The 26626-nt window shown below is 31.1% G+C and overlaps 1 long non-coding RNA gene across 1 annotated transcript in view; it reads right to left on the bottom strand.

The window, feature by feature from the left end:
* Positions 1 to 25165, bottom strand: part of LOC137632011 (uncharacterized) — a 30949-nt gene extending 5784 nt beyond the window's left edge. Inside the window, exons 1-2 of the long non-coding RNA XR_011041997.1 lie at positions 25040 to 25165; positions 24504 to 24669 (exon numbers count right to left, since the gene is read on the bottom strand). This is a non-coding gene — a long non-coding RNA (uncharacterized lncRNA). The remainder of the gene's footprint in view (positions 1 to 24503; positions 24670 to 25039) is intronic.
* Positions 25166 to 26626: the final 1461 nt, after the last annotated feature.

Here is a 26626-nt window from a genome sequence, read left to right as displayed (position 1 = left end):
GGATAGGGAAAAATTTCAGTTTAAGAAGTAGTTTAATCAATGAAAATGTAGAGTAAAGCAATACCTAGAACTGGATAGGGAATATTTCAGTTTAAGAAGTAGTTTAATCAATGAAAATGTAGAGATAGCAATACCTGAACTGGATAGGGAAATATTTCACACTAAAAAGTAGTTTAATCAATGAAAATGTAGAGTATAGCAATACCTTGAACTGGATAGGGAAATATTTCCGTTTAAGAAGTAGTTTAATCAATGAAAATGTCGAGTATAGCAATACCTAGAACTGGATAGGGAAATATTTCAGATTAAGAAGTAGTTTAATCAATGAAAATGTAGAGTATAGCAATACCTAGAACTGGATAGGGAAATATTTCAGTTTAAGAAGTAGTTTAATCAATGAAAATATAGAGTATAGCAATACCTAGAACTGGATAGGGAAATATTTCAGTTTAAGAAGTAGTTAATCAATGAAAATGTAGAGTATAGCAATACCTAGAACTGGATAGGGACATATTTCAGTTTAGGAAGAAGTTTAATCAATGAAAATGTCGAGTATATCAATACCTAGAACTGGATAGGGACATATTTCAGTTTAAGAAGTAGTTTAATCAATGAAAATGTAGAGTATAGCAATACCTAGAACTGGATAGGGAAATATTTCAGTTTAAGAAGTAGTTTAATCAATGAAAATGTAGAGTATAGCAATACCTAGAACTGGATAGGGAAATATTTCAGTTTACGAAGTTTAATCAATGAAAATGTCGAGTATATCAATACCTAGAACTGGATAGAGACATATTTCAGTTTAAGAAGTAGTTTAATCAATGAAAATGTCGAGTATATCAATACCTAGAACTGGATAGGGACATATTTCAGTTTAAGAAGAAGTTTAATCAATGAAAATGTCGAGTATATCAATACCTAGAACTGGATAGGGACATATTTCAGTTTAAGAAGTAGTTTAATCAATGAAAATGTCGAGTATAGCAATACCTAGAACTGGATAGGGAAATATTTCAGTTTAAGAAGTAGTTAATCAATGAAAATGTAGAGTATAGCAATACCTAGAACTGGATAGGGACATATTTCAGTTTAAGAAGTAGTTTAATCAATGAAAATGTCGAGTATATCAATACCTAGAACTGGATAGGGACATATTTCAGTTTAAGAAGTAGTTTAATCAATGAAAATGTCGAGTATATCAATACCTGGAACTGGATAGGGAAATATTTCAGTTTAAGAAGTAGTTTAATCAATGAAAATGTAGAGTATATCAATACCTAGAACTGGATAGGGACATATTTCAGTTTAAGAAGTAGTTTAATCAATGAAAATGTCGAGTATATCAATACCTAGAACTGGATAGGGAAATATTTCAGTTTAAGAAGTAGTTTAATCAATGAAAATGTAGAGTATATCAATACCTAGAACTGGATAGGGAATATTTCAGTTTAAGAAGTAGTTTAATCAATGAAAATGTCGAGTATATCAATACCTAGAACTGGATAGGGAAATATTTCAGTTTAAGAAGTAGTTTAATCAATGAAAATGTAGAGTATAGCAATACCTAGAACTGGATAGGGAAATATTTCAGTTTAGGAAGAAGTTTAATCAATGAAAATGTCGAGTATATCAATACCTGGAACTGGATAGGGACATATTTCAGTTTAAGAAGTAGTTTAATCAATGAAAATGTCGAGTATATCAATACCTAGAACTGGATAGGGAAATATTTCAGTTTAAGAAGTAGTTTAATCAATGAAAATGTCGAGTATATCAATACCTAGAACTGGATAGGGACATATTTCAGTTTAAGAAGTAGTTTAATCAATGAAAATGTCGAGTATATCAATACCTAGAACTGGATAGGGACATATTTCAGTTTAAGAAGTAGTTTAATCAATGAAAATGTCGAGTATAGCAATACCTAGAACTGGATAGGGAAATATTTCAGTTTAAGAAGTAGTTTAATCAATGAAAATGTAGAGTATAGCAATACCTAGAACTGGATAGGGACATATTTCAGTTTAGGAAGAAGTTTAATCAATGAAAATGTCGAGTATAGCAATACCTAGAACTGGATAGGGACATATTTCAGTTTAAGAAGTAGTTTAATCAATGAAAATGTAGAGTATAGCAATACCTAGAACTGGATAGGGACATATTTCAGTTTAAGAAGTAGTTTAATCAATGAAAATGTCGAGTATAGCAATACCTAGAACTAGATAGGGAAATATTTCAGTTTAAGAAGTAGTCTAATCAATGAAAATGTAGAGTATAGCAATACCTAGAACTGGATAGAGACATATTTCAGTTTAAGAAGTAGTTTAATCAATGAAAATGTCGAGTATAGCAATACCTAGAACTGGATAGGGAAATATTTCAGTTTAAGAAGTAGTTAATCAATGAAAATGTCGAGTATAGCAATACCTAGAACTGGATAGGGACATATTTCAGTTTAAGAAGTAGTTTAATCAATGAAAATGTAGAGTATAGCACATCTAGAACTGGATAGGGAATATTTCAGTTTAAGAAGTTTAATCAATGAAAATGTCGAGTATATCAATACCTAGAACTGGATAGAGACATATTTCAGTTTAAGAAGTAGTTTAATCAATGAAAATGTCGAGTATATCAATACCTAGAACTGGATAGGGACATATTTCAGTTTAAGAAGTAGTTTAATCAATGAAAATGTCGAGTATATCAATACCTGGAACTGGATAGGGACATATTTCAGTTTAAGAAGTAGTTTAATCAATGAAAATGTCGAGTATATCAATACCTAGAACTGGATAGGAGACATATTTCAGTTTAAGAAGTAGTTTAATCAATGAAAATGTCGAGTATATCAATACCTAGAACTGGATAGGGACATATTTCAGTTTAAGAAGTAGTTTAATCAATGAAAATGTAGAGTATAGCAATACCTAGAACTGGATAGGGAAATATTTCAGTTTAAGAAGTAGTTAATCAATGAAAATGTAGAGTATAGCAATACCTAGAACTGGATAGGGACATATTTCAGTTTAGGAAGAAGTTTAATCAATGAAAATGTCGAGTATATCAATACCTAGAACTGGATAGGGACATATTTCAGTTTAAGAAGTTTAATCAATGAAAATGTAGAGTATATCAATACCTAGAACTGGATAGGGACATATTTCAGTTTAAGAAGTAGTTAATCAATGAAAATGTAGAGTATAGCAATACCTAGAACTGGATAGGGACATATTTCAGTTTAAGAAGTAGTTTAATCAATGAAAATGTCGAGTATATCAATACCTAGAACTGGATAGGGACATATTTCAGTTTAAGAAAAAGTTTAATCAATGAAAATGTCGAGTATATCAATACCTAGAACTGGATAGGGACATATTTCAGTTTAAGAAGTAGTTTAATCAATGAAAATGTCGAGTATATCAATACCTAGAACTGGATAGGGACATATTTCAGTTTAAGAAAGTTTAATCAATGAAAATGTCGAGTATAGCAATACCTAGAACTGGATAGGGACATATTTCAGTTTAAGAAGTAGTTTAATCAATGAAAATGTCGAGTATAGCAATACCTAGAACTGGATAGGGACATATTTCAGTTTAAGAAGTAGTTTAATCAATGAAAATGTCGAGTATATCAATACCTAGAACTGGATAGGGACATATTTCAGTTTAAGAAAGTTTAATCAATGAAAATGTAGAGTATAGCAATACCTAGAACTGGATAGGGACATATTTCAGTTTAAGAAGTAGTTTAATCAATGAAAATGTAGAGTATAGCAATACCTAGAACTGGATAGGGACATATTTCAGTTTAAGAAGTAGTTTAATCAATGAAAATGTCGAGTATATCAATACCTAGAACTGGATAGGGACATATTTCAGTTTAAGAAAAAGTTTAATCAATGAAAATGTAGAGTATAGCAATACCTAGAACTGGATAGGGACATATTTCAGTTTAAGAAGTAGTTTAATCAATGAAAATGTCGAGTATAGCAATACCTAGAACTGGATAGGGACATATTTCAGTTTAAGAAAAGTTTAATCAATGAAAATGTCGAGTATAGCAATACCTAGAACTGGATAGGGAAATATTTCAGTTTAAGAAGTAGTTAATCAATGAAAATGTAGAGTATAGCAATACCTAGAACTGGATAGGGACATATTTCAGTTTAGGAAGAAGTTTAATCAATGAAAATGTAGAGTATAGCAATACCTAGAACTGGATAGGGACATATTTCAGTTTAAGAAGTAGTTTAATAAATGAAAATGTAGAGTATAGCAATACCTAGAACTGGATAGGGAAATATTTCAGTTTAGTAGTAGTTAATCAATGAAAATGTAGAGGATAGCAATACCTAGAACTGGATAGGGACATATTTCAGTTTAAGAAGAAGTTTAATCAATGAAAAGGTAGAGGATAGCAATACCTAGAACTGGATAGGGAAATATTTCAGTTTGATAAGAAGTTTAATCAATGAAAATGTAGAGTATAGCAATACCTAGAACTGGATAGGGACATATTTCAGTTTAAGAAGAAGTTTAATCAATGAAAATGTAGAGTATAGCAATACCTAGAACTGGATAGGGAAATATTTCAGTTTGAAGAAGTTTAATCAATGAAAATGTAGAGTATAGCAATACCTAGAACTGGATAGGGAAATATTTCAGTTTAATAAGTACTTAATCAATGAAAATGTAGAGTATAGCAATACCTAGAACTGGATAGGGAATATTTCAGTTTAAAAGTAGTTTAATCAATGAAAAAGTAGAGTATGCAATACCTAGAACTGGATAGGGAATATTTCAGTTTAAGTAGTAGTTAATCAATGAAAAAGTAGAGTATAGCAATACCTAGAACTGGATAGGGAAATATTTCAGTTTAAGAATAGTTTAATCAATGAAAATATAGAGCATAGCAATACCTAGAACTGGATAGGGACATATTTCAGTTTAAGAAGTAGTTTAATCAATGAAAATGTAGATTATAGCAATACCTAGAACTGGATAGGGAAATATTTCAGTTTAAGTAGTTTAATCAATGAAAATGTAGATTATAGCAATACCTAGAACTGGATAGGGACATATTTCAGATTAAGAAGTAGTTTAATCAATGAAAATGTAGATTTAGCAATACCTAGAACTGGATAGGGACATATTTCAGTTTAAGAAGTAGTTTAATCAATGAAAATGAAGAGTATAGCAATACCTAGAACTGGATAGGGAAATATTTCAGTTTAAGAAGTAGTTTAATCAATGAAAATATAGAGCATAGCAATACCTAGAACTGGATAGGGAAATATTTCAGATTAAGAAGTAGTTTAATCAATGAAAATATAGAGCATTAGCAATACCTAGAACTGGATAGGGAAATATTTCAGTTTAAGAAGTAGTTTAATCAATGAAAATGTAGATTATAGCAATACCTAGAACTGGATAGGGACATATTTCAGTTTAAGAAGTAGTTTAATCAATGAAAATGTAGATTATAGCAATACCTAGAACTGGATAGGGACATATTTCAGTTTAAGAAGTAGTTTAATCAATGAAAATGTAGAGTATAGCAATACCTAGAACTGGATAGGGAAATATTTCATTTAAGAAGTAGTTTAATCAATGAAAATATAGAGCATAGCAATACCTAGAACTGGATAGGGAAATATTTCAGATTAAGAAGTAGTTTAATCAATGAAAATATAGAGCATTAGCAATACCTAGAACTGGATAGGGAAATATTTCAGTTTAAGAAGTAGTTTAATCAATGAAAATATAGAGCATAGCAATACCTAGAACTGGATAGGGAAATATTTCAGATTAAGAAATAGTTTAATCAATGAAAATATAGAGCATAGCAATACCTAGAACTGGATAGGGAAATATTTCAGTTTAAGAAGTAGTTTAATCAATGAAAATATAGAGCATAGCAATACCTAGAACTGGATAGGGAAATATTTCAGTTTAAGAAATAGTTTAATCAATGAAAATGTAGAGTATAGCAATACCTAGAACTGGATAGGGAATATTTCAGTTTAAGAAGAAGTTTAATCAATGAAAATGTAGAGTATAGCAATACCTAGAACTGGATAGGGAAATATTTCAGTTTAAGAATTAGTTTAATCAATGAAAATATAGAGCATAGCAATACCTAGAACTGGATAGGGAAATATTTCAGTTTAAGAAGAAGTTTAATCAATGAAAATGTAGATTATAGCAATACCTAGAACTGGATAGGGAAATATTTCAGTTTAAGAAGTAGTTTAATCAATGAAAATGTAGATTATAGCAATACCTAGAACTGGATAGGGAAATATTTCAGTTTAAGAAGTAGTTTAATCAATGAAAATGTAGATTATAGCAATACCTAGAACTGGATAGGGAAATATTTCAGTTTAAGAATAGTTTAATCAATGAAAATGTAGATTATAGCAATACCTAGAACTGGATAGGGAAATATTTCAGTTTAAAAAGAAGTTTAATCAATGAAAATGTAGATTATAGCAATACCTAGAACTGGATAGGGAAATATTTCAGTTTAAGAAGTAGTTGAATCAATGAAAATGTAGAGCATAGCAATACCTAGAACTGGATAGGGAAATATTTCAGTTTAAGAAGTAGTTGAATCAATGAAAAGTAGAGTATAGCAATACCTAGAACTGGATAGGGAAATATTTCAGTTTAAGAAGTAGTTGAATCAATGAAAAAGTAGAGTATAGCAATACCTAGAACTGGATAGGGAAATATTTCAGTTTAAGAAGAAGTTTAATCAATGAAAATGTAGATTATAGCAATACCTAGAACTGGATAGGGAAATATTTCAGTTTAAGAAGTAGTTGAATCAATGAAAATGTAGAGTATAGCAATACCTAGAACTGGATAGGGAAATATTTCAGTTTAAGAAGAAGTTTAATCAATGAAAATGTAGAGTATAGCAATACCTAGAACTGGATAGGGAAATATTTCAGTTTAAGAAGTAGTTAATCAATGAAAATGTAGAGTATAGCAATACCTAAACTGGATAGGGAAATATTTCAGTTTAAGAAGTAGTTTAATCAATGAAAATATAGAGTATAGCAATACCTAGAACTGGATAGGGAAATATTTCAGTTTAAGAAGAAGTTTAATCAATGAAAATGTAGATTATAGCAATACCTAGAACTGGATAGGGAAATATTTCAGTTTAATCAATGAAAATGTAGAGTATAGCAATACCTAGAACTGGATAGGGAATATATCAGTTTAAGTAGTACTTTAATCAATGAAAATGTAGAGTATAGCAATACCTAGAACTGGATAGGGAAATATTTCAGTTTAAGAAGTAGTTAATCAATGAAAATGTAGAGTATAGCAATACCTAGAACTGGATAGGGAATATTTCAGTTTAAAAAGTAGTTCAATCAATGAAAATGTCGAGTATATCAATACCTAGAACTGGATAGGGAAATATTTCAGTTTAAGAAGTAGTTCAATCAATGAAAATGTAGAGTATAGCAATACCTAGAACTGGATAGGGAAATATTTCAGTTTAAGAAGTAGTTTAATCAATGAAAATGAAGAGTATAGCAATACCTAGAACTGGATAGGGACATATTTCAGTTCAAGAAGAAGTTTAATCAATGAAAATGTAGAGTATAGCAATACCTAGAACTGGATAGGGAAATATTTCAGTTTCAAGAAGTAGTTTAATCAATGAAAATGTAGAGTATAGCAATACCTAGAACTGGATAGGGAAATATTTCAGCTTAAGAAGTAGTTTAATCAATGAAAATGTAGAGTATAGCAATACCTAGAACTGGATAGGAAAATATTTCAGTTTAAGTAGTAGTTTAATAAATGAAAATAGAGTATAGCAATACCTAGAACTGGATAGGGACATATTTCAGTTTAAGAAAAAGTTTAATCAATGAAAATGTAGAGTTAGCAATACCTAGAACTGGATAGGGAAATATTTCAGTTCAAGAAGTAGTTCAATCAATGAAAATGTAGTGGATAGCAATACCTAGAACTGGATAGGGACATATTTCAGTTTGAGAAGAAGTTTAATCAATGAAAATGTAGAGGTATAGCAATACCTAGAACTGGATAGGGAAATATTTCAGTTTAAGAAGTAGTTAATCAATGAAAATGTAGTGGATAGCAATACCTAGAACTGGATAGGGAAATATTTCAGTTTCAAGAAGTAGTTTAATCAATGAAAATGTAGAGTATAGCAATACCTAGAACTGGATAGGGAAATATTTCAGTTTAAGAAGAAGTTTAATCAATGAAAATGTAGAGTATAGCAATACCTAGAACTGGATAGGGAAATATTTCAGTTTAAAAAGTAGTTCAATCAATGAAAATGTAGAGTATAGCAATACCTAGAACTGGATAGGGACATATTTCAGTTTAAGAAGAAGTTTAATCAATGAAAATGTAGAGTATAGCAATACCTAGAACTGGATAGGGAAATATTTCAGTTTAAGAAGTATAATCAATGAAAATATCGAGTATATTAATACCTAGAACTGGATAGGGACATATTTCAGTTTAAGAAATAGTTCAATCAATGAAAATGTAGAGTATAGCAATACCTAGAACTGGATAGGGAAATATTTCAGATCAAGAAGTAGTTTAATCAATGAAAATGTAGAGTATAGCAATACCTAGAACTGGATAGGGAAATATTTCAGTTCAAGAAGTAGTTCAATCAATGAAAATGTAGAGTATAGCAATACCTAGAACTGGATAGGGAAATATTTCAGTTTCAAGAAGTAGTTTAATCAATGAAAATGTAGAGTATAGCAATACCTAGAACTGGATAGGGAAATATTTCAGTTTAAGAAGAAGTTTAATCAATGAAAATGTAGAGTATAGCCATACCTAGAACTGGATAGGGAAATATTTCAGTTTAAAAAGTAGTTCAATCAATGAAAATGTAGAGTATAGCAATACCTAGAACTGGATAGGGAAATATTTCAGTTTAAGAAGAAGTTTAATCAATGAAAATGTCGAGTATATCAATACCTAGAACTGGATAGGGAAATATTTCAGTTTAAGAAGTTTAATCAATGAAAATATCGAGTATAGCAATACCTAGAACTGGATAGGGAAATATTTCAGTTTAAGAAGTTTAATCAATGAAAATGTATAGTTTAGCAATACCTAGAACTGGATAGGGAAATATTTCAGCTTAAGAAGTAGTTTAATCAATGAAAATGTAGAGTATAGCAATACCTAGAACTGGATAGGGAAATATTTCAGTTTAAGAAGTAGTTTAATCAATGAAAATATAGAGTATAGCAATACCTAGAACTGGATAGGGACATATTTCAGTTTAAGAAAAAGTTTAATCAATGAAAATGTAGAGTTAGCAATACCTAGAACTGGATAGGGAAATATTTCATTCAAGAAGTAGTTCAATCAATGAAAATGTAGTGGATAGCAATACCTAGAACTGGATAGGGACATATTTCAGTTTGAGAAGAAGTTTAATCAATGAAAATGTAGGTATAGCAATACCTAGAACTGGATAGGGAAATATTTCAGTTTAAGAAGTAGTTAATCAATGAAAATGTAGTGGATAGCAATACCTAGAACTAGATAGGGAAATATTTCAGTTCAAGAAGTAGTTCAATCAATGAAAATGTAGAGTATAGCAATACCTAGAACTGGATAGGGACATATTTCAGTTTAAGAAGAAGTTTAATCAATGAAAATGTAGAGTATAGCAATACCTAGAACTGGATAGGGAAATATTTACAGTTTAAGAAGTAGTTTAATCAATGAAAATGTAGAGTATAGCAATACCTAGAACTGGATAGGGACATATTTCAGTTTAAGAAGAAGTTTAATCAATGAAAATGTCGAGTATAGCAATACCTAGAACTGGATAGGGAAATATTTCAGTTTAAGAAGTTTAATCAATGAAAATATCGAGTATATTAATACCTAGAACTGGATAGGGAAATATTTCAGTTTAAGAAATAGTTCAATCAATGAAAATGTAGAGTATAGCAATACCTAGAACTGGATAGGGAAATATTTCAGATCAAGAAGTAGTTTAATCAATGAAAATGTAGAGTTTAGCAATACCTAGAACTGGATAGGGAAATATTTCAGTTCAAGAAGTAGTTCAATCAATGAAAATGTAGTGGATAGCAATACCTAGAACTGGATAGGGAAATATTTCAGATCAAGAAGTAGTTTAATCAATGAAAATGTAGAGTATAGCCATACCTAGAACTGGATAGGGACATATTACAGTTTAAGAAGAAGTTTAATCAATGAAAATGTAGAGTATAGCCATACCTAGAACTGGATAGGGAAATATTTCAGTTTAAAAAGTAGTTCAATCAATGAAAATGTAGAGTATAGCAATACCTAGAACTGGATAGGGACACATTTCAGTTTAAGAAGAAGTTTAATCAATGAAAATGTCGAGTATATCAATACCTAGAACTGGATAGGGAAATATTTCAGTTTAAGAAGTTTAATCAATGAAAATATCGAGTATATTGATACCTAGAACTGGATAGGGACATATTTCAGTTTAAGAAATAGTTCAATCAATGAAAATGTAGAGTATAGCAATACCTAGAACTGGATAGGGAAATATTTCAGATGAAGAAGTAGTTTAATCAATGAAAATGTAGAGTATAGCCATACCTAGAACTGGATAGGGACATATTCAGTTCAAGAAGAAGTTTAATCAATGAAAATGTAGAGTATAGCAATACCTAGAACTGGATAGGGAAATATTTCAGTTTAAAAAGTGGTTCAATCAATGAAAATGTAAAGTATAGCAATACCTAGAACTGGATAGGGAAATATTTCAGCTTAAGAAGTAGTTTAATCAATGAAAATGTAGAGTTTAGCAATACCTAGAACTGGATAGGGAAATATTTCAGTTCAAGAATTAGTTCAATCAATGAAAATGTAGTGGATAGCAATACCTAGAACTGGATAGGGACATATTTCAGTTTAAGAAGAAGTTTAATCAATGAAAATGTAGAGGCTAGCAATACCTAGAACTAGATAGGGAAATATTTCAGTTCAAGAAGTAGTTCAATCAATGAAAATGTAGTGGATAGCAATACCTAGAACTGGATAGGGAAATATTTCAGATCAAGAAGTAGTTTAATCAATGAAAATGTAGAGTATAGCCATACCTAGAACTGGATAGGGACATATTACAGTTTAAGAAGAAGTTTAATCAATGAAAATGTAGAGTATAGCAATACCTAGAACTGGATAGGGAAATATTTCAGTTTAAAAAGTAGTTCAATCAATGAAAATGTAGAGTATAGCAATACCTAGAACTGGATAGGGACATATTTCAGTTTAAGAAGTTTAATAAATGAAAATGTATAGTTTAGCAATACCTAGAACTGGATAGGGAAATATTTCAGCTTAAGAAGAAGTTTAATCAATGAAAATGTCGAGTATAGCAATACCTAGAACTGGATAAGGAAATATTTCAGTTTAAGAAGAAGTTTAATCAATGATAATGTAGAGGATAGCAATACCTAGAACTGGATAGGGACATATTTCAGTTTAAGAAGTAGTTGAATCAATGAAAATGTCGAGTATAGCAATACCTAGAACTGGATAAGGAAATATTTCAGTTCAAGAAGTTTAATCAATGAAAATGTCGAGTATATCAATACCTAGAACTGGATAGGGAAATATTTCAGTTTAAGTAGTAGTTCAATCAATGAAAATGTAGAGTATAGCAATACCTAGAACTGGATAGGGAAATATTTCAGATCAAGAAGTAGTTTAATCAATGAAAATGTAGAGTATAGCCATACCTAGAACTTGATAGGGACATATTACAGTTTAAGAAGAAGTTTAATCAATGAAAATGTAGAGTATAGCAATACCTAGAACTGGATAGGGAAATATTTCAGTTTAAAAAGTAGTTCAATCAATGAAAATGTAGAGTATAGCAATACCTAGAACTGGATAGGGAAATATTTCAGTTTAAGAAGAAGTTTAATCAATGAAAATGTAGAGTATAGCCATACCTAGAACTGGATAGGGAAATATTTCAGTTTAAAAAGTAGTTCAATCAATGAAAATGTAGAGTATAGCAATACCTAGAACTGGATAGGGACACATTTCAGTTTAAGAAGAAGTTTAATCAATGAAAATGTCGAGTATATCAATACCTAGAACTGGATAGGGAAATATTTCAGTTTAAGAAGTTTAATCAATGAAAATATCGAGTATATTGATACCTAGAACTGGATAGGGACATATTTCAGTTTAAGAAATAGTTCAATCAATGAAAATGTAGAGTATAGCAATACCTAGAACTGGATAGGGAAATATTTCAGATGAAGAAGTAGTTTAATCAATGAAAATGTAGAGTATAGCCATACCTAGAACTTGATAGGGACATATTACAGTTCAAGAAGAAGTTTAATCAATGAAAATGTAGAGTATAGCAATACCTAGAACTGGATAGGGAAATATTTCAGTTTAAAAAGTGGTTCAATCAATGAAAATGTAAAGTATAGCAATACCTAGAACTGGATAGGGAAATATTTCAGCTTAAGAAGTAGTTTAATCAATGAAAATTTAGAGTTTAGCAATACCTAGAACTGGATAGGGAAATATTTCAGTTCAAGAATTAGTTCAATCAATGAAAATGTAGTGGATAGCAATACCTAGAACTGGATAGGGACATATTTCAGTTTAAGAAGAAGTTTAATCAATGAAAATGTAGAGGCTAGCAATACCTAGAACTAGATAGGGAAATATTTCAGTTCAAGAAGTAGTTCAATCAATGAAAATGTAGTGGATAGCAATACCTAGAACTGGATAGGGAAATATTTCAGATCAAGAAGTAGTTTAATCAATGAAAATGTAGAGTATAGCCATACCTAGAACTGGATAGGGACATATTACAGTTTAAGAAGAAGTTTAATCAATGAAAATGTAGAGTATAGCAATACCTAGAACTGGATAGGGAAATATTTCAGTTTAAAAAGTAGTTCAATCAATGAAAATGTAGAGTATAGCAATACCTAGAACTGGATAGGGACATATTTCAGTTTAAGAAGTTTAATAAATGAAAATGTATAGTTTAGCAATACCTAGAACTGGATAGGGAAATATTTCAGCTTAAGAAGAAGTTTAATCAATGAAAATGTCGAGTATAGCAATACCTAGAACTGGATAAGGAAATATTTCAGTTTAAGAAGAAGTTTAATCAATGATAATGTAGAGGATAGCAATACCTAGAACTGGATAGGGACATATTTCAGTTTAAGAAGTAGTTGAATCAATGAAAATGTCGAGTATATCAATACCTAGAACTGGATAAGGAAATATTTCAGTTTAAGAAGTTTAATCAATGAAAATGTCGAGTATATCAATACCTAGAACTGGATAGGGAAATATTTCAGTTTAAGTAGTAGTTCAATCAATGAAAATGTAGAGTATAGCAATACCTAGAACTGGATAGGGAAATATTTCAGATCAAGAAGTAGTTTAATCAATGAAAATGTAGAGTATAGCCATACCTAGAACTTGATAGGGACATATTACAGTTTAAGAAGAAGTTTAATCAATGAAAATGTAGAGTATAGCAATACCTAGAACTGGATAGGGAAATATTTCAGTTTAAAAAGTAGTTCAATCAATGAAAATGTAGAGTATAGCAATACCTAGAACTGGATAGGGAAATATTTCAGTTTAAGAAGAAGTTTAATCAATGAAAATGTAGAGGCTAGCAATACCTAGAACTGGATAGGGAAATATTTCAGTTTAAGAAGTAGTTTAATCAATGAAAATGTAAAGTATAGCAATACCTAGAACTGGATAGGGAAATATTTCAGCTTAAGAAGTAGTTTAATCAATGAAAATGTAGAGTATAGCAATACCTAGAACTGGATAGGAAAATATTTCAGTTTAAGTAGTAGTTTAATAAATGAAAATATAGAGTATAGCAATACCTAGAACTGGATAGGGACATATTTCAGATTAAGAAGTAGTTTAATCAATGAAAATGTAGAGGCTAGCTATACCTAGAACTGGATGGGGAAATATTTCAGTTCAAGAAGTAGTTCAATCAATGAAAATGTAGTGGATAGCAATACCTAGAACTGGATAGGGAAATATTTCAGTTTAAATAGTAGTTCAATCAATAAAAATGTAGTGGATAGCAATACCTAGAACTGGATAGGGAAATATTTCAGATCAAGAAGTAGTTTAATCAATGAAAATGTAGAGTATAGCCATACCTAGAACTGGATAGGGACATATTACAGTTTAAGAAGAAGTTTAATCAATGAAAATGTAGAGTATAGCAATACCTAGAACTGGATAGGGAAATATTTCAGTTTAAAAAGTAGTTCAATCAATGAAAATGTAGAGTATAGCAATACCTAGAACTGGATAGGGACATATTTCAGTTTAAGAAGAAGTTTAATCAATGAAAATGTCGAGTATATCAATACCTAGAACTGGATAGGGAAATATTTCAGTTTAAGAAGTTTAATCAATGAAAATATCGAGTATATTAATACCTTGAACTGGATAGGGACATATTTCAGTTTAAGAAATAGTTCAATCAATGAAAATGTAGAGTATAGCAATACCTAGAACTGGATAGGGAAATATTTCAGATCAAGAAGTAGTTTAATCAATGAAAATGTAGAGTTTAGCAATACCTAGAACTGGATAGGGAAATATTTCAGTTCAAGAAGTAGTTCAATCAATGAAAATGTAGTGGATAGCAATACCTAGAACTGGATAGGGAAATATTTCAGATCAAGAAGTAGTTTAATCAATGAAAATGTAGAGTATAGCCATACCTAGAACTGGATAGGGACATATTACAGTTTAAGAAGAAGTTTAATCAATGAAAATGTAGAGTATAGCCATACCTAGAACTGGATAGGGAAATATTTCAGTTTAAAAAGTAGTTCAATCAATGAAAATGTAGAGTATAGCAATACCTAGAACTGGATAGGGACACATTTCAGTTTAAGAAGAAGTTTAATCAATGAAAATGTCGAGTATATCAATACCTAGAACTGGATAGGGAAATATTTCAGTTTAAGAAGTTTAATCAATGAAAATATCGAGTATATTGATACCTAGAACTGGATAGGGACATATTTCAGTTTAAGAAGTTTAATAAATGAAAATGTATAGTTTAGCAATACCTAGAACTGGATAGGGAAATATTTCAGCTTAAGAAGTAGTTTAATCAATGAAAATGTAGAGTATAGCAATACCTAGAACTGGATAGGAAAATATTTCAGTTTAAGTAGTAGTTTAATAAATGAAAATATAGAGTATAGCAATACCTAGAACTGGATAGGGACATATTTCAGTTTGAGAAGAAGTTTAATCAATGAAAATGTAGAGGCTAGCAATACCTAGAACTAGATAGGGAAATATTTCAGTTCAAGAAGTAGTTCAATCAATGAAAATGTAGTGGATAGCAATACCTAGAACTGGATAGGGAAATATTTCAGATCAAGAAGTAGTTTAATCAATGAAAATGTAGAGTATAGCCATACCTAGAACTGGATAGGGACATATTACAGTTTAAGAAGAAGTTTAATCAATGAAAATGTAGAGTATAGCAATACCTAGAACTGGATAGGGACATATTTCAGTTTAAGAAGAAGTTTAATCAATGAAAATGTCGAGTATATCAATACCTAGAACTGGATAGGGAAATATTTCAGTTTAAGAAGTTTAATCAATGAAAATATCGAGTATATTAATACCTAGAACTGGATAGGGACATATTTCAGTTTAAGAAATAGTTCAATCAATGAAAATGTAGAGTATAGCAATACCTAGAACTGGATAGGGAAATATTTCAGATCAAGAAGTAGTTTAATCAATGAAAATGTAGAGTTTAGCAATACCTAGAACTGGATAGGGAAATATTTCAGTTCAAGAAGTAGTTCAATCAATGAAAATGTAGTGGATAGCAATACCTAAAACTGGATAGGGAAATATTTCAGATCAAGAAGTAGTTTAATCAATGAAAATGTAGAGTATAGCCATACCTAGAACTGGATAGGGACATATTACAGTTTAAGAAGAAGTTTAATCAATGAAAATGTAGAGTATAGCCATACCTAGAACTGGATAGGGAAATATTTCAGTTTAAAAAGTAGTTCAATCAATGAAAATGTAGAGTATAGCAATACCTAGAACTGGATAGGGACACATTTCAGTTTAAGAAGAAGTTTAATCAATGAAAATGTCGAGTATATCAATACCTAGAACTGGATAGGGAAATATTTCAGTTTAAGAAGTTTAATCAATGAAAATATCGAGTATATTGATACCTAGAACTGGATAGGGACATATTTCAGTTTAAGAAATAGTTCAATCAATGAAAATGTAGAGTATAGCAATACCTAGAACTGGATAGGGAAATATTTCAGATGAAGAAGTAGTTTAATCAATGAAAATGTAGAGTATAGCCATACCTAGAACTTGATAGGGACATATTACAGTTCAAGAAGAAGTTTAATCAATGAAAATGTAGAGTATAGCAATACCTAGAACTGGATAGGGAAATATTTCAGTTTAAAAAGTGGTTCAATCAATGAAAATGTAAAGTATAGCAATACCTAGAACTGGATAGGGAAATATTTCAGCTTAAGAAGTAGTTTAATCAATGAAAATTTAGAGTTTAGCAATACCTAGAACTGGATAGGGAAATATTTCAGTTCAAGAATTAGTTCAATCAATGAAAATGTAGTGGATAGCAATACCTAGAACTGGATAGGGACATATTTCAGTTTAAGAAGAAGTTTAATCAATGAAAATGTAGAGGCTAGCAATACCTAGAACTAGATAGGGAAATATTTCAGTTCAAGAAGTAGTTCAATCAATGAAAATGTAGTGGATAGCAATACCTAGAACTGGATAGGGAAATATTTCAGATCAAGAAGTAGTTTAATCAATGAAAATGTAGAGTATAGCCATACCTAGAACTGGATAGGGACATATTACAGTTTAAGAAGAAGTTTAATCAATGAAAATGTAGAGTATAGCAATACCTAGAACTGGATAGGGAAATATTTCAGTTTAAAAAGTAGTTCAATCAATGAAAATGTAGAGTATAGCAATACCTAGAACTGGATAGGGACATATTTCAGTTTAAGAAGTTTAATAAATGAAAATGTATAGTTTAGCAATACCTAGAACTGGATAGGGAAATATTTCAGCTTAAGAAGAAGTTTAATCAATGAAAATGTCGAGTATAGCAATACCTAGAACTGGATAAGGAAATATTTCAGTTTAAGAAGAAGTTTAATCAATGATAATGTAGAGGATAGCAATACCTAGAACTGGATAGGGACATATTTCAGTTTAAGAAGTAGTTGAATCAATGAAAATGTCGAGTATATCAATACCTAGAACTGGATAAGGAAATATTTCAGTTTAAGAAGTTTAATCAATGAAAATGTCGAGTATATCAATACCTAGAACTGGATAGGGAAATATTTCAGTTTAAGTAGTAGTTCAATCAATGAAAATGTAGAGTATAGCAATACCTAGAACTGGATAGGGAAATATTTCAGATCAAGAAGTAGTTTAATCAATGAAAATGTAGAGTATAGCCATACCTAGAACTTGATAGGGACATATTACAGTTTAAGAAGAAGTTTAATCAATGAAAATGTAGAGTATAGCAATACCTAGAACTGGATAGGGAAATATTTCAGTTTAAAAAGTAGTTCAATCAATGAAAATGTAGAGTATAGCAATACCTAGAACTGGATAGGGAAATATTTCAGTTTAAGAAGAAGTTTAATCAATGAAAATGTAGAGTATAGCCATACCTAGAACTGGATAGGGAAATATTTCAGTTTAAAAAGTAGTTCAATCAATGAAAATGTAGAGTATAGCAATACCTAGAACTGGATAGGGACACATTTCAGTTTAAGAAGAAGTTTAATCAATGAAAATGTCGAGTATATCAATACCTAGAACTGGATAGGGAAATATTTCAGTTTAAGAAGTTTAATCAATGAAAATATCGAGTATATTGATACCTAGAACTGGATAGGGACATATTTCAGTTTAAGAAATAGTTCAATCAATGAAAATGTAGAGTATAGCAATACCTAGAACTGGATAGGGAAATATTTCAGATGAAGAAGTAGTTTAATCAATGAAAATGTAGAGTATAGCCATACCTAGAACTTGATAGGGACATATTACAGTTCAAGAAGAAGTTTAATCAATGAAAATGTAGAGTATAGCAATACCTAGAACTGGATAGGGAAATATTTCAGTTTAAAAAGTGGTTCAATCAATGAAAATGTAAAGTATAGCAATACCTAGAACTGGATAGGGAAATATTTCAGCTTAAGAAGTAGTTTAATCAATGAAAATTTAGAGTTTAGCAATACCTAGAACTGGATAGGGAAATATTTCAGTTCAAGAATTAGTTCAATCAATGAAAATGTAGTGGATAGCAATACCTAGAACTGGATAGGGACATATTTCAGTTTAAGAAGAAGTTTAATCAATGAAAATGTAGAGGCTAGCAATACCTAGAACTAGATAGGGAAATATTTCAGTTCAAGAAGTAGTTCAATCAATGAAAATGTAGTGGATAGCAATACCTAGAACTGGATAGGGAAATATTTCAGATCAAGAAGTAGTTTAATCAATGAAAATGTAGAGTATAGCCATACCTAGAACTGGATAGGGACATATTACAGTTTAAGAAGAAGTTTAATCAATGAAAATGTAGAGTATAGCAATACCTAGAACTGGATAGGGAAATATTTCAGTTTAAAAAGTAGTTCAATCAATGAAAATGTAGAGTATAGCAATACCTAGAACTGGATAGGGACATATTTCAGTTTAAGAAGTTTAATAAATGAAAATGTATAGTTTAGCAATACCTAGAACTGGATAGGGAAATATTTCAGCTTAAGAAGAAGTTTAATCAATGAAAATGTCGAGTATAGCAATACCTAGAACTGGATAAGGAAATATTTCAGTTTAAGAAGAAGTTTAATCAATGATAATGTAGAGGATAGCAATACCTAGAACTGGATAGGGACATATTTCAGTTTAAGAAGTAGTTGAATCAATGAAAATGTCGAGTATATCAATACCTAGAACTGGATAAGGAAATATTTCAGTTTAAGAAGTTTAATCAATGAAAATGTCGAGTATATCAATACCTAGAACTGGATAGGGAAATATTTCAGTTTAAGTAGTAGTTCAATCAATGAAAATGTAGAGTATAGCAATACCTAGAACTGGATAGGGAAATATTTCAGATCAAGAAGTAGTTTAATCAATGAAAATGTAGAGTATAGCCATACCTAGAACTTGATAGGGACATATTACAGTTTAAGAAGAAGTTTAATCAATGAAAATGTAGAGTATAGCAATACCTAGAACTGGATAGGGAAATATTTCAGTTTAAAAAGTAGTTCAATCAATGAAAATGTAGAGTATAGCAATACCTAGAACTGGATAGGGAAATATTTCAGTTTAAGAAGAAGTTTAATCAATGAAAATGTAGAGGCTAGCAATACCTAGAACTGGATAGGGAAATATTTCAGTTTAAGAAGTAGTTTAATCAATGAAAATGTAAAGTATAGCAATACCTAGAACTGGATAGGGAAATATTTCAGCTTATGAAGTAGTTTAATCAATGAAAATGTAGAGTATAGCAATACCTAGAACTGGATAGGAAAATATTTCAGTTTAAGTAGTAGTTTAATAAATGAAAATATAGAGTATAGCAATACCTAGAACTGGATAGGGACATATTTCAGTTTAAGAAGAAGTTTAATCAATGAAAATGTAGAGGCTAGCTATACCTAGAACTGGATGGGGAAATATTTCAGTTCAAGAAGTAGTTCAATCAATGAAAATGTAGTGGATAGCAATACCTAGAACTGGATAGGGAAATATTTCAGTTTAAGAAGTAGTTCAATCAATAAAAATGTAGTGGATAGCAATACCTAGAACTGGATAGGGAAATATTTCAGATCAAGAAGTAGTTTAATCAATGAAAATGTAGAGTATAGCCATACCTAGAACTGGATAGGGACATATTACAGTTTAAGAAGAAGTTTAATCAATGAAAATGTAGAGTATAGCAATACCTAGAACTGGATAGGGAAATATTTCAGTTTAAAAAGTAGTTCAATCATTGAAAATGTAGAGTATAGCAATACCTAGAACTGGATAGGGACATATTTCAGTTTAAGAAGTTTAATAAATGAAAATGTATAGTTTAGCAATACCTAGAACTGGATAAGGAAATATTTCAGTTTAAGAAGAAGTTTAATCAATGAAAATGTAGAGGATGGCAATACCTAGAACTGGATAGGGACATATTTCAGTTCAAGAAGTTTAAGTGAAAAGGTCAAGTGTAACAATGCCTAGAACTGGACAGGGACATATTTCAATTTAATAAGTTCATTCAGTAAAAATATGAAGTGCAACAATACCTAGAACTGAACTGGGACATATTTCAGTTTAGAAAACATTATATTAGTAGGACATGTCAAGTTTAATGATACATACAACTGGACAAGGATATATTTCAGCTTAGGAAGAAGGGAAATTGATAATTATAGGAATAGTTAAGTATGGAGGAAAGTAAATATGAGTTTTAAGTTATGATGTAGATGCGTTCTGGAAAAAAAGTGATTGCAAAATGAATGTTGAATTTTAGATGAAAAACAAGTTTATAAGATCATAGCAAAAATTATTCTTAATGCAATCCACAAATTGTCTATAATGAAAATATACAAATAATTGGTACAATCAACAAATCATCTTCAATAAAACCCAAAAAACAGTTAATAAAACCGACAAAATACCTAATATAATCCAAAAAGCATCCTTAACACTATCCAAAAATCATCCTTAATATAATTCCCAAATTAATCCTTAATACACTTAAATTGTCCTCAATACAAAACCTAAATCATCCTTAATAAAATCCACAACTCATCCTTAATACAATGAACAAAGCCTCCTTAATACAGTGAACAAATCCTCCTTAATAAAACCCCTAAGGCATCCTTAATACTCCATCAAATCCTCCTCATAACTAGCTACAAATCTTCCTTAATATAATCAATATTTTATCCTTAAAATCCAAAATTCCTCCATAATACAACATGCAAATCATCTTTGATAAAACTATCCTATCCATTAAAAAAGGGATTTTGACGAAGGAAAAATCTATTTCTGGGGAGAGACCTGTGACGCCCGGTGAAAAGTCATTCTTTCTACCTTTACTGATATAAATCTTCCAAATATACCAGAGAAAAATAAAAGCATGGAATGCAGAGGTTACTACCCTCGCGCGAGCACCTCGTGAGTGTCGTGTATACATCAGGGGCGTGTGAAAACCACTATTCACAGGCTGTCTTCCAATTAGATAACTCCTTCATCAAAGGGAAGGGCCGTAACAAAGACCCCTGCAAATCATCGTAGACACTAGCCACAAAGCAGCCTTCATACAACCCACAAATCCTCCTTATTAAGCCACAAATCATCCCGGATATAAACCACAAAATCTTCATTAATACAATTCACTAATTATCTTTAATATAATACAAATGATACATGATACAACGAACAAATCATCCTAATACTATCTAAATATTATCCTTATTACATCCAAAATTCATCTTTATAACAATACACATTCATTCAACTTACAAATCATCCTTAATACAACCCACAAGTCATCCTTTAAACAACCCACAAGTCATCCTTTATACGACCAAAAAACCCTCCTTTATACAACCCAAAAATCAAACTTTATACAACCAACAAATCCTCCTTTATACAACCAACAAATCCTCCTTTATACAACCCACAAGTTATGCTTTATACAACCCACAAATCATCCTTTATACGCAACCCACAAGTCATCCTTTATAAAACCCACAAGTCATCCTTTATAAAACCCACAAATCATCCTTTATACACAACCCCACAAGTCATTCTTTATACACAACCCAACAAGTCATCCTTTAAACAACCCACAAATAGTCCTTTATACACAACCCACAATTCATCCTTTATACGCAACCCCACAAGTCATCCTTTAAACAACCCACAAATCATCCTCTATACAACCCACAAGTCATCCTTTATACGACCAAAAAACCCTCCTTTATACAACCCAAAAATCAAACTTTATACAACCAACAAATCCTCCTTTATACAACCCACAAGTTATGCTTTATACAACCCACAAATCATCCTTTATACGCAACCCACAAGTCATCCTTTATAAAACCCACAAATCATCCTTTATACACAACCCCACAAGTCATCCTTTAAACAACCCACAAATCATCCTTTATACACAACCCACAATTCATCCTTTATACGCAACCCCGCAAGTCATCCTTTAAACAACCCACAAATCATCCTTTATACAACCCACAAGTCATCCCTTATACGACCAAAAAACCCTCCTTTATACAACCCAAAAATCAAACTTTATACAACCAACAAATAATCCTTTATACAACCCTCAAGTTATGCTTTATACAACCCACAAATCATCCTTTATACGCAACCCACAAGTCATCCTTTAAACAACCCACAAATCATCCTTTAAACAACCCACAAATCATCCTTTATACAACCCACAAGTCATCCTTTATACGCAACCCACAAGTCATCCTTTAAACAACCCACAAATCATCCTTTAAACAACCCACAAATCATCCTTTAAACAACCCACAAATCATCCTTTATACAACCCACAAGTCATCCTTTATACGCAACCCACAAGTCATCCTTTAAACAACCCACAAATCATCCTTTAAACAACCCACAAATCATCCTTTATACAACCCACAAATCATCCTTTATACGCAACCCACAAGTCATCCTTTAAACAACCCACAAATCATCCTTTAAACAACCCACAAATCATCCTTTATACAACCCACAAATCATACTTTATACAACCCAAAAATCATCCTTTCTACAACCCAAAAATCATCCTTTCTACAACCCACAAATCATTCTTTATACAACCCCAAATCATCCTATATGAAACCCACAAATCATCCTTTATACAACTCACAAATCATCTTTTCTACAACCCATAAATCATTCTTTATACAACACCAAATCATCCTTTTTAGAACCAACAAATCATCCTTTATATAACCCACAAATAATACTTTATACACAACACCATAAGTCATCCTTTATACACAACCCACAAATCATCCTTTATACACAACCCTACAAGTCGTCCTTTATACAACCCAATAATCATCCGTTATACAACCAAAAAGTCATCTTTTATACAACCAAATCATTATTTATACAACCAACAAATCATCCTTTATACAACCCACAAGTCATCCTTTATACACAACCCCACAAGTCATCCTTTATACACAACCCCACAAGTCATCCTTTATACAACCCACAACTACAACCCACAAGTCATCCTTAACAGAACCTACTTTATAAAACTTCCCTAATGCAATCCACAAAACATATTTAATACAACTTACAACTCATCCATAATATAATCAGAGTATTATCCTTAATGCAATACACACATCCTAAATACAACCAAGAAATCATCCCTATTAAAAGACATAAATGAACAAATCTAGTTAAGTAACAAATTGATTAGATTCTAGAATATCTCCAAAACTTCAATTCCACCAAAGGAGGTGAAATACTGAAAGTATTAGTTTAAAACTAAGCTTGTTTTTATTAGGTATAAAACTATTGAAACACTTCCGTAGCTACCAAAACAAAACAAACTTTCACAGCTAATAAACAAACACGAGTTTCATATAGTTATGAAACAAAGTTTTATTACCACAAAACAAAATCAAGTTTAATAGTTAAATGGCAAAACTAAGTTGAAAAGCATCGATCACACTAAACCCCTAAAGGAATAAGGCTAAGAAATTAGGTTGTGATACTGTTAGTATCATTTCCTATGGGACAGCTTCAATTTCTTACTTCATCTAAGAGTTACCTCCGGAACCTATCCTGCGTTAGTTTAATAATTGATCTATGAATGGCAACTTGAAGTAATGGATAAACAGGAACACTAACCGAGCAGCAATTATAGGGTAAGTCGGTAATTAATTTCCAAGGTTAGAAAAGCATACTAGCTGGAGAGGCCTATGTAAGCTATATTTCTTATAACCCAAATACTTGCCAAGGTGGCAAGTATTATATAATAACATTGAAAATAAAGTGCGAACGAGCTTGTTTGTAGTTTAGTCAACATTCATGGTCTGAAAATGTTGCACTGTCAATTGACCTGAAATTACATCAATGCCATGTAATTTCTATTCGCAATCTTTCTCAAAAGTTGACAATAATAGACCAATTAATGTTCTGAAGACTGAATATATTAATTATTACCTGAGGTTTCAATCCCCTTTATTTCCAAGTGAACATAATTCAATTATATATTTTACTATTGAGCCTCGACATGCAAGATTAATACTTAAATTGTCAATGTTAAGAAAGGGACGAGATACTTCATACCAGTTTACCAGTGGTGCTGCTTCTTACTCCATTTGCTTGTTTCCTTCATCCTGTGTCACGGATAACATTAAGACTTGAAAAATTTGCATTAAGTTCTGGCAAAATCAAACACTGGACTGAAATAAGTCCACGAGCTTCAAACCACTTTCGAAAACAAGCTCTTGATCTGAAAGTTTACCATAAAGGGAATTAATTATTTTTCTCAAAATAATGTTCGACCTCATGCAAAATGTCCAGGATGATATAAATATCTCGAGCAAACTGTCATTTGCAATTTATGGGACAATAAATCGTTTTTTCTCAAAATGCTATTCGAACTCATGCAAAATGCTCAGGGTATTATAAATATATCGAGAAAACTGTCAGTTGCAATGTATAGAACAATAAATCAGTTTTTCTCAAAATACTGTTCGAACTCATGCAAAATGCTCAGGGTATCATAAATACTGTATATAGGGCAAATGTCATTTAAAATATATGGGACAATAAATCAGAACAATGATTAGAATATTCAAAATGTTCAAAAGAAAATTTACCTGGAATTTCTCCTCTTCCCTCTTGCTCTAAAAATAGCGTACCAATCATTTCCTCTGTGCTGTCCACAAAACGAGATTATTAATTGTTCGTGACATGACATCCTCTTGATACTTACTGGACGTACACACGTCTGTAGACAAAGTAAAGGTTTGTTAATTTCTAGCGCTGGAGGAAAACTAAATGAATTTCAATGCAGTGTTCACAAATTGACCTGCTATATTTTCATTAGGAATTTGACAGACATATATGTACACAGTACAGCACGACCTTGTGAAAACAGCTGAGAGAGAGAGAGAGAGAGAGAGAGAGAGAGAGAGAGAGAGAGAGAGAGAGAGAGAGAGAGCTTAACCAACATCCCTTTTAACTATTGATTGATTGGTTTTGAGTTCCATGCTCCAGCACCATAGATTGCCACTGATGCACTGTAGATGGCTTTTGGTGACACTTCAAATACCATCAATAAAGTTTATTCCCCCTATATCTAAATGCCAGAACGCAGCCCCTCTTGCCAATAGTTAAATATATCAACACAGGAAGCAAGGCTATTATTCTATTGGGTAAATCATTTGTTTTCTTCCAGTCATACTTTATGTATGATAGGTCATGCCAACTTTGTTTACATCGCCATAAGGTCAATGTTGTCCTTGTATTTACAATTAAAGCTTCAATTTTTGGCTTTAGTTTTAGTTATCTAAAAACTAACCTTCAGTCTCTCAAAAACCGGAGGAGTGTTCGTATATAGGGTCTAAATTTGGTATCTGGAATCATTGAGGATTTGAAAGTTGCATGTGGAAAGAAAGAATTTCCTATTATGTCTGTTATCCATGTTATTAATTGCTATAACTTGAATAAAACACCATGCCGTGTCCGTTGATCTTGGGCATTAAAATCCACAATTATATGCGTTGTATATTTAAAAAGTGCGAAAGCTCTTGTTATTTTTAAATATACAATGCATATGATTGTGGATTTTAATACCCATTAATTGCTATATTGAACTTTTTGATTTATAACACCTTGGCTATCACATAACCAAGACCTATTCACGGAATAGGAGTTCCGTAGAACTTATAGGTTTACGTAATGATTCAACAGCAGAAATTGCCAGATGCTCCCGGGTCATAGCGTGGGTGGAGAGGCTTGGGTACTGTGCATAATCATGTGCCTTACTATTTTACAACCTTAAGTTGAGAACCGAGCATATTTTCTATACCAATATGCATATTTACTCGTTCTCTAAATTATCAAATAGGCCATATGATAATTTCTCGGCTTAAAAACCTCTCACAAAAACTAAACTATTACTCAAAATTCTATGTAGAATTTTGATGTTCTTAGTCACGCCTTATATATCAGAACTTAATTTAACGGCAATTTATTTATTAACAACGAGCATAAATTTCTTTAAGATTTCATTAAAACCTATTCGTGTTCGTTTAGTTAAACATGATTTAATAGCTTAAATGTATGCAAAAACAATCTTTAAAGTGGATAAGGGAGTTTTATTTCAAGCTACTGGGTGTATTCTCAGGCCACTGGAATTCTTGATTCCCACCCAGTATTTGAACTACCGAGAGTAACTAGTT

This window comes from Palaemon carinicauda, chromosome 40, assembly GCF_036898095.1.
Source record: "Palaemon carinicauda isolate YSFRI2023 chromosome 40, ASM3689809v2, whole genome shotgun sequence".
Lineage (NCBI taxonomy): Eukaryota > Metazoa > Arthropoda > Malacostraca > Decapoda > Palaemonidae > Palaemon > Palaemon carinicauda.
The sequence above is the reverse complement of the archived record's forward strand: the minus strand, read 5'-3'. Positions and strand labels throughout refer to the sequence as shown.